This window comes from Aquarana catesbeiana, linkage group LG05 (assembly GCF_042186555.1).
Source record: "Aquarana catesbeiana isolate 2022-GZ linkage group LG05, ASM4218655v1, whole genome shotgun sequence".
NCBI lineage: Eukaryota > Metazoa > Chordata > Amphibia > Anura > Ranidae > Aquarana > Aquarana catesbeiana.
This window is the reverse complement of record NC_133328.1, coordinates 252065970-252083938: the sequence shown is the minus strand read 5'-3', so window position 1 is coordinate 252083938 and position 17969 is coordinate 252065970. Positions and strand designations below refer to the sequence as shown.

Genomic DNA, 17969 nt, shown 5'->3' with positions numbered 1-17969 from the left:
TAATCGGCTCTCCCTGTCAGTGTGAACAGAGGAATGCCTTTTACCGGCACTTCTTGGTTCAAGGGATGATCAACTGTGATTGGTCACAGCTGATCACGTGGTAAAAAGTCTCTATCAGAGGCACCTTACCACGATCGGAGATGCTGTGTGTCAGACTGACACGCTGCACTAGCGTTCGCCGCATGCCCCTGCCAGAAGATTTACCCCCCTTCATGACCAAGCCATTTTTTGCGATACGGCACTGCGTTACTTTAACTGACAATTGCGCAGTTGTGCAACGCTATACCCAAATAAAATGCATGCCCTTTTTTCCCCACAAATAGAACTTTCTTTTGGTGGTATTTGATCACCTTTTTTGTGCTATAAACAAAAAAAGCCCGACAATTTTTGAAAAAGAAAAAACATTTTTTTTACTTTCTGCTATAAAACACACCCTGTAAAAAAAAAAAAAATGCATATTGATAAATTTAGGCCAATATGTATTCTGCTACATATTTGTAGTAAAAAAAAATCCCAATGAGCGTATATTGATTGTTTTAAGTAAAAGTTATAGCATCTACAAACGGGATATTTTTATGGATTTTTTTTTTTTTTTTTTTTTACTAGTAATGGTGGCAATCAGCGACTTATAGTGGGACAATGACTTATAGCAGGACGGCGACATTGCAGCGGTCAAATTGCACTTTAAGTGACACTTTTGATGCTTTTTTGGGAACCAGTGACACTTATATAGTGATCAGTGCTAAAAATATGCACTGTCACTGTCTTAAGGACACTGGCAGGGAAGGGGTTAACATCAGGGGCAATCGGAGGGTTAACTGTGTGCCTAACCTGTGCTTGGTTACTGTGTGGGAGGTGCTTGTACTATGGGAAGGCAGAGATCCAGGTTTCTGCTTTGTAGAAACACAGGATCAATACCTTCCCTACTGACAGAACGGCAGTCTGCCTTGTTTACATGGGTATACCGCCTTTCTGCTTGTGTCCCAAATGATCGGTGGGTCTTAGTGGATATCAAGTCCACTGAACCTGCTGATAGGCTCCCGCTGTGTCCATTCACGTGCATGCGTATGTATGTGTATGTATATATATATATACATATATACATCTATATATACACACACACACACACACACACACACACACACACACACACACACACACACACACACACACAGTTAGGTCCATATATATTTGGACGCAGGCACAATTTTAGATTTTTCTGGTATTTACCAAAACCTATTCAAGCTATAGTTATATAATAGATATGGGTTGAAAATGCACACTCTAAGGTTTAATTTGAGGGTATGTACATCCAGGGTTTAGGAATTACAACTTTTAAGAATAGCCACTCCCCCTTTTTTAAGGAGCCAAAAGTAATTGGACAATTGAATCAAAAGCTGTCCAGGTGTGGGCTACTCCTTCTTTTACTGTACATAGTAGGTGAGGTTGAAAAAAGACACAAGTCCATCGACTCCAACCTATGTGTGTGATTATATGTCAGCATTACATTGTATATCTCTGTATGTTGCAGTTTTTCAGGTGCTTATCTAATAGTTTTTTTTTAAACTGTCGATGCCCCCCGCTGAGACCACCGCCGAAGGGAATTCCACATCCTTGCCGCTCTTACAGTAAAGAACACCTCTACGTAGTTTAAAGTTAAACCTCTTTTCTTCTAATTTTAATGAGTGGCCACGAGTCTTGTTAAACTCCCTTCTGTTAAAAAGTTTTATTCCTATTGTGGGGTCATCAGTATGGTATTTGTATATTGAAATCATATCCCCTCTCAAGCGTCTCTTCTCCAGAGAGAATAAGTTCAGTGCTCGCAACCTTTCCTCATAACTAATATCCTCAAGACCCTTTATTAGCTTTGTTGCCCTTCTTTGTACTCGCTCCATTTCCACTACATCCTTCCTGAGGACTGGTGCCCAGAACTGGACAGCATACTTTTAAGTGCGGCCGGACCAGGGACTTGTAGAGCGGGAGAATTATTGTTTTATCTCTGGCATTAATCCCCATTTTAATGCATGCCAATATTCTGTTTGCTTTGGTAACAGCAGCTTGGCATTGCATGCCTTTGCTGAGCCTATCATCTACTAGGACCCCCGGGTCCTTTTCCATCCTAAATTCCCACAGAGGTTCTCCCCCAGTGTATAGATTGCATTCATATTTTTGCCACCCAAATGCATTATTTTACATTTTTCTACATTGAACCTCATTTGCCATGTTTGTCCACCCCATTAACTTGTTCAGATGTTTTTTGCAAGGTTTCCACATCCTGCGGAGAAGTTAATGCCCTGCTTAGCTTAGTATCGTCCACAAATACAGAGATTGAACTGTTTACCCCATCCTCCAGGTCGTTTATGAACAAATTAAACTAAATTTAAATTAGATTGGTCCCAGCACAGAACCCTGGGGGACCCCACTACCCACCCCTGACCATTCCGAGTACTCCCCATTTATCCCCACCCTCTGAACTCGCCCTTGTAGTCAGTTTTCAATCCATGTACTCATCCTATTGTCCATGCCAATAGGTACAGTACAGTAAACGTTTATGGGAACTGTGCCAAATGCTTTTGCAAAATCCAGATACACCACATCTACGGGGCCCTCCTTTATCTAGGTGGCAACTCACCTCCTCATAGAAGGTTAATAGATTGGTTTGGCAAGAACGATTCTAAATGAATCCGTGCTGATTACTGCTAATGATACCGTTCTCATTACTAAAATCTTGTATATAGTCCCTTACCATCTCCTCCAAGAGTTTACATACTATTGATGTTAGGCTAACTGGTCTGTAATTCCCAGGGATGTATTTTTGGCCCTTATAAATAGCTGCTTATTGGCTTTTCTCCAATCAGCTGGTACCATTCCAGTCAGTAGACTGTCAGTAAAAATTAGGAACAATGGTCTGGCAATTACTTGAATGAGTTCCCGAAGTACCCTCGGGTGCAAGCCATCTGGTCCTGGTGATTTATTAATGTTAAGTTTCCCAAGTCTAATTTTAATTCTGTGCTCTGTTAACCATGGAGGTGGTTCCTGTAATGTGTCGTGAGGATAAACACTGCAGTTTTGGTTACTGAAGCCCCCCGATTCCCTCGTTAGATTGAGGAGAACAATAAATTCAATACCTTCGCCATTTCCCAAACCTTTGTAACCAGATGTCCTTCCTCATTCTTTATGGGGCCGATATGGTCTGTCCTCCCTTATTTAATGTTTATATACTTAAAGAATTTCTTGGGATTTTTTTGGCTCTCCTCCGCTATGTGTCTTTCATGTTCTATCTTAGCCGTCCTTATTGAACCCTTACATTTCCTGTTGCATTCTTTATAAAGTCTGAATGCTGATGATGAACCCTCAACCTTGTATTTTTTGAAGGCCTTCTCCTTTGCTTTTATATGCATTTTTACATTGGAGTTAAGCCATCCATAACTTTTGTTCGCTCTTTTAAATTTATTACCCAATGGGATGCATTGGCTAATGCCCTTATTTAATGCCCTTAATCAATTAGGCAGGTAAAAGGTTTGGAGTTGATTCTAAGACCCTATACACACTATTAGATTTTCTGCATATTTTTGTCTTCAGATTTACCAAAACCATGTAGTGCAAGGGCCTGCCTGATTGCATACAAATTGAAACTCTTAAGGTTTGACCTCATATTATATGGTTTTGGAAAATCTGAAGACAAAAATCTGCAGAAAATCTATTAGTGTGTATGGGGCTTAAGTGGGGTATTTGCATTTGGAATCTGTTGCTCTGAACCTATATCATGCATTCAAATGAGTTGTCCATGCAAGTCAAACAGGCCATTGTAAGGCTTCATAAACTAAGACATAGCAGAAACATTAGGAGTGGCTAAATCAACAGTTTGGTACATTCTGAGGAAAGAACGCCACACTGGTGAACTCGGCAACATAAATAAGCCTGGATGTCCACGGAAGACAACTGTGGTGGTGGGTGAACCCAGGATTCTCTCTATGGTAAAGAAAAATCCATTCACAGCATCCAGAGAAGTGAAGGACACTCTCCAGGAGGTGAGCATATCCTTGTCAGCCTACAATCAAGGGAAGACTTCACGAGAGCAAATACAGAGGGTTCACCACAAGGTGCTAACCAATCATAAGCCTAAAGAATCGAAAAGCCAGATTAGACTTTGCCAAAAAACATCTAAAAATGCCAGACCACTTCTGGAAAAGCTTTCTTTGGATGGCTGAAACTAAGATTAATCTGCACCAGAATGATGGGAGGAATAAAGTGTGGAGAAGGCTTGGAACAGCTCATGATCCAAAGAACACAACGTCATCTGTATAACATGGTGGAGGCAGTGTAATGGCATGGGCATGCATGGCTTCCAGTGGCACTGGGTCATTGGTGTTTATTGATGATGTGACAGAACTCAGAAGCAGCCGGATGAATTCTGCAGTGTTTAGAGATATACTGTCAGCCCAGATTCAGCCAAATGCAGCAAAGTTGATTGGACAGCGCTTCACAGTACATATGGACAATGATCCAAAACCCGTCTCTCCTCCGTGTTCTTTGTTCCTAAGGTTTTATCCCAATTTATGCCTTCTAGCAAGGATTGTAGTTTAGGGAAGTTGGCTCTTTTGAAATTCAGTGTCTTTGTATTCCCCTTATGTTTCCTATTTGTGTGATTTATACTGAAGCCAATTTACCTGTGATCACTGTTACCTAAATTGCCCCATATTTCCACATCCGTGATCAGATCTTTCTTAATCAATTAGGTAGGTAAAAGGTTTGGCACTGCAAGAGCAACCCAGGAGCTTTTGAAGGAAAAGAAGTGGAATCTGGGGTAATCAAATATGGAAAAGGATCTTGGGGTCCTAGTTTTGACTCCGCAATAGCATGAAATTCCAAGCTGTAGCAAGCAAGGCTTTCAGGCCATTAGCATGCATTTAAAAGGGTATTTACTCAAGAGCTAAAACTATAATTGTACCACTTTGTAGAACTCTGTTTCAGCCACATCTTGAATATGCTCTCCATTTCTGGTTACCAAGCCTCAGGAAAGAGGACAACACAGCTATTAACCACTTCCCACCCGCCGGCCGCCATATGTCGTCCTTGACTTTGTGCGGGTATATCTGAAAGATGCCTGCAGCTACAGGCATCATTCAGCTATTGTCTTTTTCAGCCGGCGATTGCCTACACCATAAGAACGATCATAGCTGCTAGTCAGTTGCTTGATTGTTCTTGCAGGCGGCGAAAAGGGATGTCTCCCGCCGCTCTCCGGTGCTTCTACCGACTCACCGCTGCCATCGGTGAGTCATGTACAAATCCGCCAGCCCTGGATATTTACCATATTTCTGGAGATTTCAGGCGGACCAGATGGTCGCATGAGTCTCTATGATCGTTCGGAGGCTGGGCGCGATGTTATGACGTCACGCCCGGCCTCTGCATTCAAACAAACAGTGTCGCCTCGGCTGCGAAGCTGAGATCGTTTTCTTTTTATTTCAACTTTCCCAGCCTAGAGGTGAGATGTGGGGTCTTATTGACCCCAGATCTCATTATAAAGAGGACCGATCATGCCATATTCCTATTACTAGGGATGTTTACATTCCTTGTAATAGGAATAAAAGTGATCCAAATTTTTTTTTTTTTTTTAAAGCGTTAAAAAATTTTAAAGAAAAATTAACAATAGAAAAAAAATGTAAAGTGCCCCTGTCCCCGTGTGCTCGCACGCAGAAGCGAGCGAATACTTAAGTCCTGCCCACATATGAAAACGGTTTTCAAACCACACATGTGAGGTGGCGCCGCAAACGTTAGAGCAATAATTCTAGCCCTAGACCTCCTCTGTAACTCAAAACATTTAACCAGTAGAAAATTTTTTAAAGCATCACCTATGGGGATTTTTAGGTAACGAAGTTTGGCGCCATTCCACGAGCATGTGCAATTTTAAAGTGTGACATGTTGGGTATCTATTTACTCGGCGTAACTTCATCCTTCACATTATGCAAATAAATTGGGCTAACTTTACTGTGTTTTTGTTTTTTTAAAGCATGAAAGCGTTTGAAAAATTGCTGCGCAAATACAGTGCGAGATAAAAAGTTGCATTGCCCGCCATTGTATTCTCTAGGGCAGTGATGGCGAACCTTGGCACCCCAGATGTTTTGGAACTACATTTCCCATGATGCTCAACTACACTGCAGCATGCAGGAGCATCTTGGGAAATGTAGTTCCAAAACATCTGGGGTGCCAAGGTTCGCCATCACTGCTCTAGGGTCTCTGCAAAAAAACATATATAATGAGGTTTTTACATGTAGGAGAGAAATGTCAGAATTGGCCTGGGTGGCAAGTGGTTAAGGGGACTGGAAGACCTTTGTTATGAGGAACAGCTACAAACATTAAACTTGTTCTGAAGAGGGGATATAATCACAATATACTAATCTTTAAATGGGATGCCATCATTAATGGGGAACTTTTAATCTTAGGTCTCTTTAAAAAAAAAAAAAAAAAGACATGCTGCCACACAATGAAGATGGTTGAGAAACGTTTCAATCCCAAACTGTGTAAGTGGTTCTTTACTGGTAGGGTGGTAAAGATGTGGAACGCTCTTCCACAGTTGGTGCTGTCAGCAGGGAGTGTAGATAAGTTCAAAAAACTTTTAGATGTGTTGGTGAACACAATGTATAGGGATATGGAAAATGGTCTCACACAGATTGAACTGGATGGACTAGTGTCCTAATTAAACCTTACCAACTATGTAACACACCCTCTCACAGATACAGTCTGACTTCTAAAATAGACCCAAAAGTCAGTTTGGATTAGGTATAAAAGTGTTTATAGGGCTGGAGGCTCTAATATTATGATGTACATACAGCAAGTCTTGCACAGGGCATTGCTGCACAGATTTAAATAACATGAATAATCTAAATGCAAAACAAAGTGAGCACACCCCTCATAATATATATACACACTATTTCACAAAAGTGAGTACACCCCTCACGTTTTTGTAAATATTTTATTATATCTTTTCATGTGACAACACTGAAGAAATTACACTTTGCTTCACTGTAAAGTAGTTCTGTACAGCTTGTATAACAGTGTAAATTTGCTGTCCCTTCAAAATAACTCAACACACAGCCATTAATGTCTAAACCGCTGGCAACAAAAGTGAGTACACCCCTAAGTAAAAATGTCCAAACTGCATCCAGCCTGACAGAGGATCGGTGTGACAGTGGGGGTAGTTACAAGCACCGGTCTCCCTGTATAGCTTTTCTTACTGCCACTTCTCCTCCTCTCCCTCCCGCAGCTGTCAGGGACATCGGTCCTTGTAACTGTCCCCGCTGCTGCACTGATCATCTCCGATTGTCCCCTGGGTCCTCCTCCACTCCCCCCCCCTGTCCTGGATCTGTCAGGATGGAGAGCGAAGGAATGAGCCAATTAATCTGTAATTTACCGGCTCCTTCCTTTTCCGAATGAACAGTGTCAGTGATCAATGCTTCAGTTTATGAATAAACGGGAGCCTCTGTCTCCTGTCCATTCATCTTCAGTGCAGCTGAGGCTGCTGAGAAGGGGACTAGAGAATCTGTGTTTTTAGTCCCTTTCCCTGTCTCAAAGGGGAGATGTCGGGAGTCTCTTTAGACCCCTGATATCTCACCAGAGCCCCCCCAAACAACAAGGAAAAAATGTAATACATATTTAAAAGTAAAATTGTAAAAATAATAAAAATCGAAATAAATAAACTGATACCGTCCAAGCCCCCCCTCCCCCCAAAAAAAAGAAAGCGTAATAAAAATTTAAAATAAACTACTGACACAGTCCACGCCTTTTCTGCAATGGCAGAGTCAATCACCTGATCTCAATCCAATTGAGCATGCATTTCACTTGCTGAAGGCAAAACTAAAGGCAGAAAGACCCACAAACAGAAAAGATGCAGAACTGAAGACAGCTGCAGTTAGAGCCTGGCAAAGGCATCAGAACGCTGAAAACTCAGTCTTTGGTACTGTCCATGGGTTCCAGACTTCAGGCAGTCATTGCCAGTAAAGGAATCTCAACAAAATATTAAAAGTAGAGAAGGGGATAAATAGCTCAGTCCCAGTTATGACACAAAAATAAGTAGAACGATAAACGGCACATATAAATTTTGCAGAATGACCTGAATAAAATAATGGAGTGGGCAGACAAATGGCAAATGAGGTTTTAATGTGGAGATAATGCACTTGGGGGCAAGAAACATGAATGCAAATTATTCAGGTGGAAAATCTCCTGGGAGAATCAAGGATGGAGAAGGATCTATGGGTCCTAATAGATGACAGAGTAATAGCATGCAATGTCAAGCTGCAGCTACCCAAGCAGGCAGAATATTAGCATGCATAAAAAATGGATATACTGCATTATATTTTCTTAATCCTCGTAGGCCGCGTTGGCCAAGAAATGCTTTTATTTTCAGTGTTTTCAGAATGTATCCTGTATTTTCACCTGTTAAAACCTATAAATACTATTGAAAGAGAAAAAATGGATATACTCCAGGGATTAAACTATAATTCTGCCACTTTATAAAACCCTGGTTAGGCCACATCTGGAGTATTCTGTCCTGTCCTGGTGACTGGTCCTCAGAAGTTATGTGCTGGAGCTGGAGAGAGTCCAAAGAAGGACAACAAAATAAATAAGGACTGGAGGACCTCAATTACAAGCATCGGCTGCAAACACTAAGTTTATTCTAGCTGGAGAAGCAACGCTTGAGGGGGGAACATGATAGCGATCTACAAATTCTTTAATGGGGATCCCAGCATAGCAAAACTACTATTCAGTCCCAGGGAGTGTATGAGGACACGGGGCCATACATTGAGACTGGAGGAGAAGCGGTTTAACCTTAAACTGCGCAGGGGGTTCCTCACTGTTGGGGCAATAAGGATGTGAAACTTTTCCACATTTGGTGGTAGGTGGGAGTATGGATATTTTTAAACGACTCTTGGATGTACCTCTTAAAAAACACAACATACAGGGATATGGGAAATTATTATAGACACTGACACCCGTACACCTACACAGGTTGAACTGGATGGACTATTGTCTTTTTTCAGCCTTGCCTTCTATGTATGTAAAAATGAACATTTTATTTATAATTATATTTATTTGTTCAGTTACAATTGAGCCCCTGAAAATGGGGGGGGGGGGACTGTGTATATAAATGGTTGCAGTCCCTAAAATGTGTACTTTATATTTATGTTCAACCCCTTGAATTAAAGTTGAAAGTCTGCACTTCCATTCTTTGGATTATTTCGTTTTAATTTTATTCTGGTGGCATACAGAGCCAAAATAATGAAGATTGTGCCTATGTCCAAATATATATGGACCTAACTGTGTGTATGTTTAAGTGTGTGTGTATATATACACAAATAGCCACCCAGAGCCATTTCTGAGGGCATATTTGTAGGTTTAGAGCAGGGGTCTCAAACTCAATTTACCTGGGGGCCGCTGGAGGTAGATTCTGGGTAAGGCTGGGCCGCATCAAGTTTTCCACAAAAAATGCGCTTACAAAATATCATTATTCAGATTCAAATGTCTTTATTAACAGTTCTTTAACATTTAACTTTTAGAACATGAATGGACATAAACTGTTTGAACATGGCTTTATCTGCCTACTTCTTGCTGCTAGAGATCTGACAGCGCTTACTCTTGCATAGCCGAGCCACATTTGGCGTAAGTGAGGAAGCAGTTGAGACCCTCAGCACAGCTTGAAGATGAGCATCAGTAATTCTAGACCTGTACTTTGACTTATTGAAGTTCAAGGTAGAGAAGAGCTTTTCGCACAAGTATGTGCTCCCAAAAAGACACATGGTCTGCTTGAACATTCGGGAAAGCTCAGGGAAGCTGGGGGGCAATTCTCTTAAAAATTGCCCAAGTTTGTCTGCTTTTCCACTCACATCCCTAAACTTGGCTTTGAGTTCAGAGTTACACTGCAGGTCAATGAGCTCCATTTGAAACACTGGAGGGGCATCTTGCACATCAAAGGAGAAGGGGTCTGCAAAAATTTGAAATGTGGCTCTGTGTCTCTTGAAGTCTGCAAATCTATGATCAAATTCCTCCTGTAGCCTCAAAATGACATCCACATACTCCTCATGACTGAATAGTGTGCCTGAATCAATGAGTGACTTGCATGCTGGGAAATGGCAAAGGTTTGTTTGAGAAAGCTGGTCTTTCCACAATATAAGTTTTGTAGAGAACGCTCTCACGCTGTCATAGGCAGCACTGACAAGTTGCCCCTGGCCTTGTAACCTCTTATTCAGTACATTAAGCTCATGTGTGATATCAACTAAAAAAGCTAAGTCCATGAGCCATTTTGGATCACTTAGCAAAGGAACAGAAGCCCCATCTTTCTCCATAAAAGCTTTCACTTCCGCTCTCAACTCAAAAAATCTCTTCAATACGTTTCCCCTGCTGAGCCAACGCACCTCGGTAAAGTAGAGCACATCCCCATATTCTGACTCTATTTCCTCTAAAAAAGCACGAAATATTCTGTGTTTTAAGCCCCTGGATCTGATTTGGTTGATGCATTTCACAACGAAAGACATCACGTTGTCAAACTTCAGGCATTTGCTGCAAAGGGCCTGCTGGTGAATAATGCAGTGCAGAGCAATGACCTCCTCTAAACCTTCCTCTTTCTTTTTTTTATTAACAAGTGCCACCAGTCCTTTTTTCCTCCCGATCATTGATGGCGCTCCATCAGTTGTTATTCCGACAAACTTCCTCCAAGGCAAACCAGCATTCTGAAAAGCATCACACAGCTGGTGAAATATCTCTTGGGCGGTGGTCTGGCCATGCATTGGAACTAGTGAGAGCAACTCCTCTGTGACTTCAAAATTGTCATCAACACCCCGGACATAGATTGCAAGCTGGGCAGTGTCGGTGATGTCTGTGGTCTCATCAAGAGCGACTGAGTATACACTGAAACATTTTATTTTCTCACACAGTTGATCATAAATGTCACTTGAAAGGTCAGAAATGCGCTCTGCCACGGTGTTGGAAGAAAGGCTGATGTTGCTAAACTGACCTTTCTTTTCTGGAGAGATAATACTTGCAGCCTGTAACATGCACTTTTTTATAAATTCCCCTTCTTTAAATGACTTTCCTGCTTTAGCAATCATCATACTAACTACGTAGCTGGCTTCGACTGCTGCATCATTCTCTTTGGTTGCTTTCTTAAAGAAATCTTGTTGCCTCAGCAGACATGTCTTAAGTTTAGCAACCTGGTTGGCTCTCTCATCTTCCTGGTACTTTGCATACTCCTCAGCATGTCTAGTTGTGTAATGACGCTTCAAATTGTATTCTTTGGGCACTGCAACTTTCTCTGTGCAAATAAGACAAGTTGGGATGCCCTTGTGCTCAATAAAGAAATATTGCTTTTCCCACTTTTCCTGAAATTGTCTGTGCTCATCATCAACCTTTCTCTTCACTGCAGGCTTTGAGCAAGACATATTTGGGGCTGCGTACCAAAAACTTAGGCCTATGGTGCCTTGAGATACCCACTTCAGCACAAGGTGCTCTGGATGAGCGGAAATAGAGTTTCCCAGTCCCCCTAGCTGCCTAGCATGACCTTCGGCAACATTAAAGAGGACCTGATTTTTACTCACAGGAGTAGCCAAATACCTTTAGGGTGGGCACGCACCTGTCTGGTTTATAAAAATAGCACTCCTCCACTCTGCTGTGCCCCTCTGTATATTTCTTGCCCTGTATGCTAATACTGAGCATCAAGGAGGAAGAGACGCCGGGGTTTCTCATGTGCCTCAATCCAATCACAGTGAGAGTCACAGCCAGGAAGAAAAAAACTCCTTGTCTGTGACACTCTTTGATGTGATTGGATCACAACACAGCCAGGGAGAAGGAGACGCCCATTGAGAAACCCCTGCGTCTCCTCCTCCCATGCAGGGCCTCCAATGGCAGAACGTCCTGTCGCCTGAACGGGAAAGAGAAGAAAAAAAGTGAGGCGTGGAGAGCGTGACTGACAGGCTGGTACTTGCCTCTCCGTGTCCCTCCCATCGAAGAAGATGAAGTCGCCGCTCTGAACGCACTTGGTGCAGGTCAGCGTCCGGCGGTGTTACACAGCGGGCAGCGCTCCACCGCCACTTACTCCCCCTGGTGAGACGCCGAGGTACTGTACTTGGCGGTGGAGCGCTGCCCGCTGTGTAACACCGCCGGAGGCTGACCTGCACCAAGTGCGTTCAGAGTGCTTTTCCAGGCGGGGGGCCGCAAAATATTGTCCCGCGGGCCGCAGTTGGCCCGCGGGCCGCGAGTTTGAGACCCCTGGTTTAGAGTATTGGCGTATACCGCCGTGCAACCGAATACAGCAAATAGTTAACACAGGCAGCTGTATTTAAGCACCTGTACTTTTTGTGTGGAATTACTCCCAAATTTCAGTTTGTATGGACAAATCGACCATGTGCATGAAGCCAAATAAAAATATTAATGTAAACATGAGCAATCGCTTGAAGTGCTTAATTATACAAACGGAACAAACAGATGTACTCACTGATATTCAAATACAAAAAATATTCCAAACGGATGAACCAAAAATGTGTTGCGCTGTTTCATAAATAATTTAAATACAAACCATGCAAATTTAAACCAATATTGATGTACCAACAAAATACATCTTCGTGAATAAACACCTCTCTTGTGCACCTGCCACCATTGGTAAACACAGCTGCTTACCAGAGGCTCAGACCCCAAAAATAGAGGTCTGACAGCGCTTGAAAGACGAAACTCAGATCCCAAATGGATGGATGGCATCAGCATTCAATCCCCAGTTGCATTAATGGCATAATACGCAATAACTTCTAGGAAGCAGTGCTTGGGATCATATAACCGCTGTTCTCCGCTACATAAGGATCTTCGAGAGCTAGGTAGGAGAAACAGTACCACACTGGTCTTAGTGAATGGCTGTGCATAGGGGTTCCACGTGTCGGCACATGTCTGATCATTGAAGGAGAGCAGGCTGAGATCTGAGCACAGCCAGAAAAATTACCACACTGTGTTCTCATGCCTAGTGTGGTCAGAGTTAATAAGAAAGTGGAGCGCTGTTAGAATGTGCAGCGACTTATCGAATAATGTGAGTGCACGTGGACGGTGAGTACACGAGTGCTTTGAGTGCACGTGTGTTGCGAGTACCTGTGTATTGTCTTGTTGAGAACCTGTGTATTGTTGAGTATTAGTGTCAGAAAGCTTGTTGTTAATTTGGACAGAGTATAACCCCCAATCCCCATTATATTAGTAGGTACGATGCACGTTGTTTTCCTGGAAGCCCAGGTTCTGAATCTAGGGAAGCAACTGTCAACACTGAGAAGTCCCTCAATACTAAAGGAGAGTTGGGATTGTACCAGACACGGGCCAGCACAGAGGTGGGTGGAGATCAAGAGGTGCAGGCACCAAAGCAGAGTAGACAGGTGACAGGAAGGATAGAGGGTAAAGAGTCAGGGAGGCTGGTCCTGGGCTGGAACATCCCAATAAGTATACCCCATTGAGTGACATTGGGACCAGCACTGCTGGAGCTGAATGACTCCCCTAGCTGCCAGGGGAATAACTCCAGTGAGGGTGGGATTAAAGCCAAGGGAAAGGAAAGACAGATTCTGGTGGCAAGGGACTCAATTCTTAGGACAGAGAGGGCAATCTGTCACAAAGACCTGAATCGATGAACTGTATATTGTCTACTGGGCGCTCTGGTTTGCCACATCACAGGTCTGGTGGACAGATTACTGGGAGGGGCTAAGGAAGACCCGGCTGTCATGGTGCACATTGGCACTAATGACAGTCAGAGGAAGATGGAGTGTCCTAAATGATTTTAGGGACTTGAGAGCTAAATTGAGGAAAAGGACCTCCAAAGTAGTATTCCCAGAAATACTACCGGTACCTCAAGCAACACCAGAAAGGCAGAAGGAGTTTAGGGAATTAAACCAGTGGCTGAGGAGCTGGTGTTGAAAGGAGGGGTTTGGGTTCCTGGAGAACTGGGCCGTCTTCTCAGTCGGTTAACAAATCAATTGAAGGGACGGACTGCACCTAAATGGGGAAGGTGCAGATCTGCTGGGAGTGAAGATGATTTAGTTAGAGGGGCTTTTAAACTAGGCAACTGGGGGGAGGGCCTAGAGGTAGAGATAGTCAGCACGGAACATATTCCAGAGGATATTATTGGGGGTATTAATGGTAGGTTGACTAAAGAATCTAAACCCGAGGTAAGTATAGTAACAAGTCCTATTTGCAACCCCAGAGCACCCAATAAGGAGATGATATGCGACCGGTCTAAACTACGTGGCATGTTCACCAATGCTGAGAGTCTGGCAGACAAGATGAGAGAACTAGAGCTACTGTTGTACAAGGAGGATTTAAATTTTGTAGGACTTGGTTCGACAGCTCTCATGATTGGCTGGCACACATTCAAGGGTATTCCCTATATCGCAGGGATAGAGAGGGTAAAAAAGGGGGAGGGGTATGCCTGTATAATAAAAATGATAAACAAGTGAATGTGAGAGATGACATCACTAAGGAAGCAAGGGAGGTGGTGGAATCCTTATGGGTAGAGCTACAAAGGGAGGAAACCAAGGGAAAAGTAATACTGGGAGTATTCTGTAGGCCCCCTAACCAGAGGGAGGAGATGGAGGTGGACCTCCTATCATAATTTGGATTAGCGGCAAGAATGGAAAGTGTCATTATAATGGAGATTTAAATTATCCTGACATAGACTGAGTGGAAGGAACCACGCATTCAAGTAAGGCTCGCCAATTCCTAAATGTCTTGCAGGACAATTTCATCGGTCAGATGGTAAAGTGCACCAACTAGAATCAAAGCGTTACTAGACCTACTGATTACCAACAATACAGACCTGATCACGGATGGGGGAATTTAGGAAACAGTAATCACAGGTCAATTTAGTTTTAGTATAAATCACACAAATAGGAAACATAAGGGGAATACAAAGACACCGAATTTCAAAAGAGCCAACTTGCCTAAACTACGATCCTTGCTAGAAGATAATTGGGGTAAAATCTAAGGAACAAGGAGGAAAAATGGGTATGCTTTAAGAGCATATTAAATAAGTGTATTAGCCAGTGCATTACAGTGGGAACTAAAATTAAGAACTAATAAAAGTCCTGTGTGGCTTAACTACAACGTAAAAATGCATATAAAAGCAAAGGAGAAGGCCTTCAAAACATACAAGGCTGAGGTATCATCATCAGCATTCTAACTTTACAAAGAATGCAACAAGAAATGTAAGGGTGCAATCAGGGCGGCTAAGATATAACACGAAAGGCACATAGAGAAGAGCAAAAAAAAAAAAAAAGTCCCAAAAAATTGTTTACGTACATAGTTACATAGTTAGTCAGGTTGAAAAAAGACACAAGTCCATCCAGTTCAACCATAAAAAAAAAAAAAATTGTACAATCCAGTATACCCAATACTATACCCACAGTTGATCCAGAGGAAGGCAAAAAACCCCAGCAGAGCATGCTCCAATTTGCTACAGCAGGGGAAAAAAAGTCCTAATTCCATAGTAAGTAAGGGAGGTCAGATCATATTGTCCCATAAAGGATGATGAAGGAATTTGGCTACTAAGGATGAAGAGATGGCGAAGAATTTATTCTTAGTCTTCATGAGGGAATCGGGGGGGCTTCGGTAACCAAAACTGCAATGTTTATCCTCATGACATGTCACAGGAGGCACCCTCATGGCTAACAGAGGACAGAATTAGAAATAGACGTGAAAAACGTAACACTAATAAGTCACTGGGACCAGATGGCTTGCGCCCAAGGGTCCTTAAGGAACTCGGTCAAGTAATTGCCAGACCATTGTTGCTAATTTTTGTGAACAGTCTACCTGACTAGTATGGTACCAGCTGATTGGAGAAAAGCCAATGTAGCACCAATATTTAAAAAAGGGCCAAGATATATCCCTGGGAATTACAGACCAGTTAGCCTAACATCAATTGTATGCAATCTCTTCGAGGGGATAAGGGACTATATACAAGATTTAAGTAATGACAACGGTATCATTAGTAGTAATCAGCATGGATTCATGAAGAATCCTTGTTGCCAAACCAATCCTATTATCCTATGAGGAGGTGAGCTGCCATCTAGATAAAGGAAGGCCTGTAGACATGGTGTATCTGGATTTAGCAAAAGCATTTGATACAGTTCCCCATAATACAAAATAAGGTCCATTTTCAAGGACCATAGTGTGAGTACATGGATTGAAAACTGGCTACAGGGGCGAGTTCAGAGAGGGTAGTGATAAATAGGGAGTACTCGGAATGGTTCGGGGTGGAAAGTGGGGTCCCCCAGGGTTCTGTCCTGGGACCAGTCCTATTTAATTTTTTCATAAACAACCTGGAGGATGGGATAAACAGCTCAATCTCTGTGTTTGCAGACGATACTAAGCTAAGCAGGGCAATAACTTCTCCGCAGGATGTGGAAACCTTGCAAGAAGATTTGAACAAATTAATGAGGTGGGCAACAACATTGTAAATGAGTTTTAATGTCGAAAAATGTAAAATATAACATCTGGGTGGCAAAAATATGAATGCAATCTATACACTGGGGGGAGAACCTCTGGGGGAATCTAGGATGGAAAAGGACCTGGGGGTCCTAGTAGATGAGTCTCAGCAGTAGCTTGCAGTGCCACGCTGCTGCACGCAAAGCAAACAGAATTTTGGCATGCATTAAAAAGGGGATTAACTCCAGGGATAAAATGATAATTGTCCCACTCTACAAGACTCCGGGTGCACCTTAAGTATGCAGTCCAGTTCTGGGCACCAGTCCTCAGGAAGGATGTGCTGGAACTGTAAAGAGTCCAGAGAAGGGCAACAAAATTAATAAAGGGACTGGAGGAAATTAGTTATGAGGAAAGGTTACGAGCATTGAACTTATTCTCTCTGGAGAAGAGATGCTTGAGAAGGGATATGTACAGTATTATGGGACTGTATTTTTTATTTTTATTTTTTGGTTGAACTTGATGGACTCTTGTCTTTTTTCAAGGTGCAAAATAGGTGCAAAAAAAGAAACACTACCCGAAAGAATAAAATAGTGATGCAATTTCAAAAATAGTAATAGTTAATACGGGGAAAAGTCATTTTAACAGTTGCATAGTAGGCGAGGTTGAAAAAAGACACAAGTCCAACCTATGTGTGTGATTTTATGTCAGTATTACATTGTATGTCTCTGTATGTGGTGGTCGTTCAGGTGCTTATCTAATAGTTTTTTAAAATTATCGATGCTCCCCACTGAAACCACTGCCTGTGCCTCTACGCAGTTTCAGGTTAAACCACTTTCCCTCTAATTTTAATGAGTGGCCACGTGTCTTGTTAAGCTCCCTTCCGCGGAAAAATTGTATCCCTATTGTGGGGTCACCAGTACGGTATTTGTAAATTAAAATCATATCCCCTCTCAAGCGTCTCTTCTCCAGGGAGAATAAGTTCAGTGCTCGCAACCTTTCTAAATAACTAATATCCTCCAGACCCTTTATTAGCTTTGTTGCCATTCTTTGTACTCGCTCCATTTCCAGTACAGCCTTCCTGAGAACTAGTGTCCAGAACAGGACAGCATACTCTAGGTGCGGCCGGACCAGAGTCTTGTAGAGTGGGAGAATTATCGCTTTATCCCTGGAGTTTTTTAATGCATGCCAATATTCTGTTGGCTTTGTTAGCAGCAGCTTGGCATTGCATGCCATTACTGAACCTGTCATCTATTAGGACCCCTAAGTCTTTTTCCAGCCTAGATTCCCCCAGAGGTTCTCCCCCTAATGTATAGATTGCATTCATATTTTTGCAACCCAAATACATTATTTTACATTTTTCTACATTAAACCTCATTTGCCATGTAGTTGCCCACCCCCATTAATTTGTGCAGATCTTCTTGCAAGGTTTCCACATCCTGCAGAGAAGTTATTGCCCTGCTTAGCTTAGTATCGTCCACAAATACAGAGATTGAACTGTTTACCCCATCCTCCAGGTCGTTTATGAAAAAATTAAA

General features: G+C 42.4%; 1 protein-coding gene across 1 annotated transcript in view; it reads left to right on the top strand.

Annotated features, from left to right (window-relative positions):
* TRIO (trio Rho guanine nucleotide exchange factor) overlaps window positions 1–17969 on the top strand; it is a gene marked incomplete in the record, with an annotated part of 1361655 nt that overhangs the window by 508216 nt on the left and 835470 nt on the right.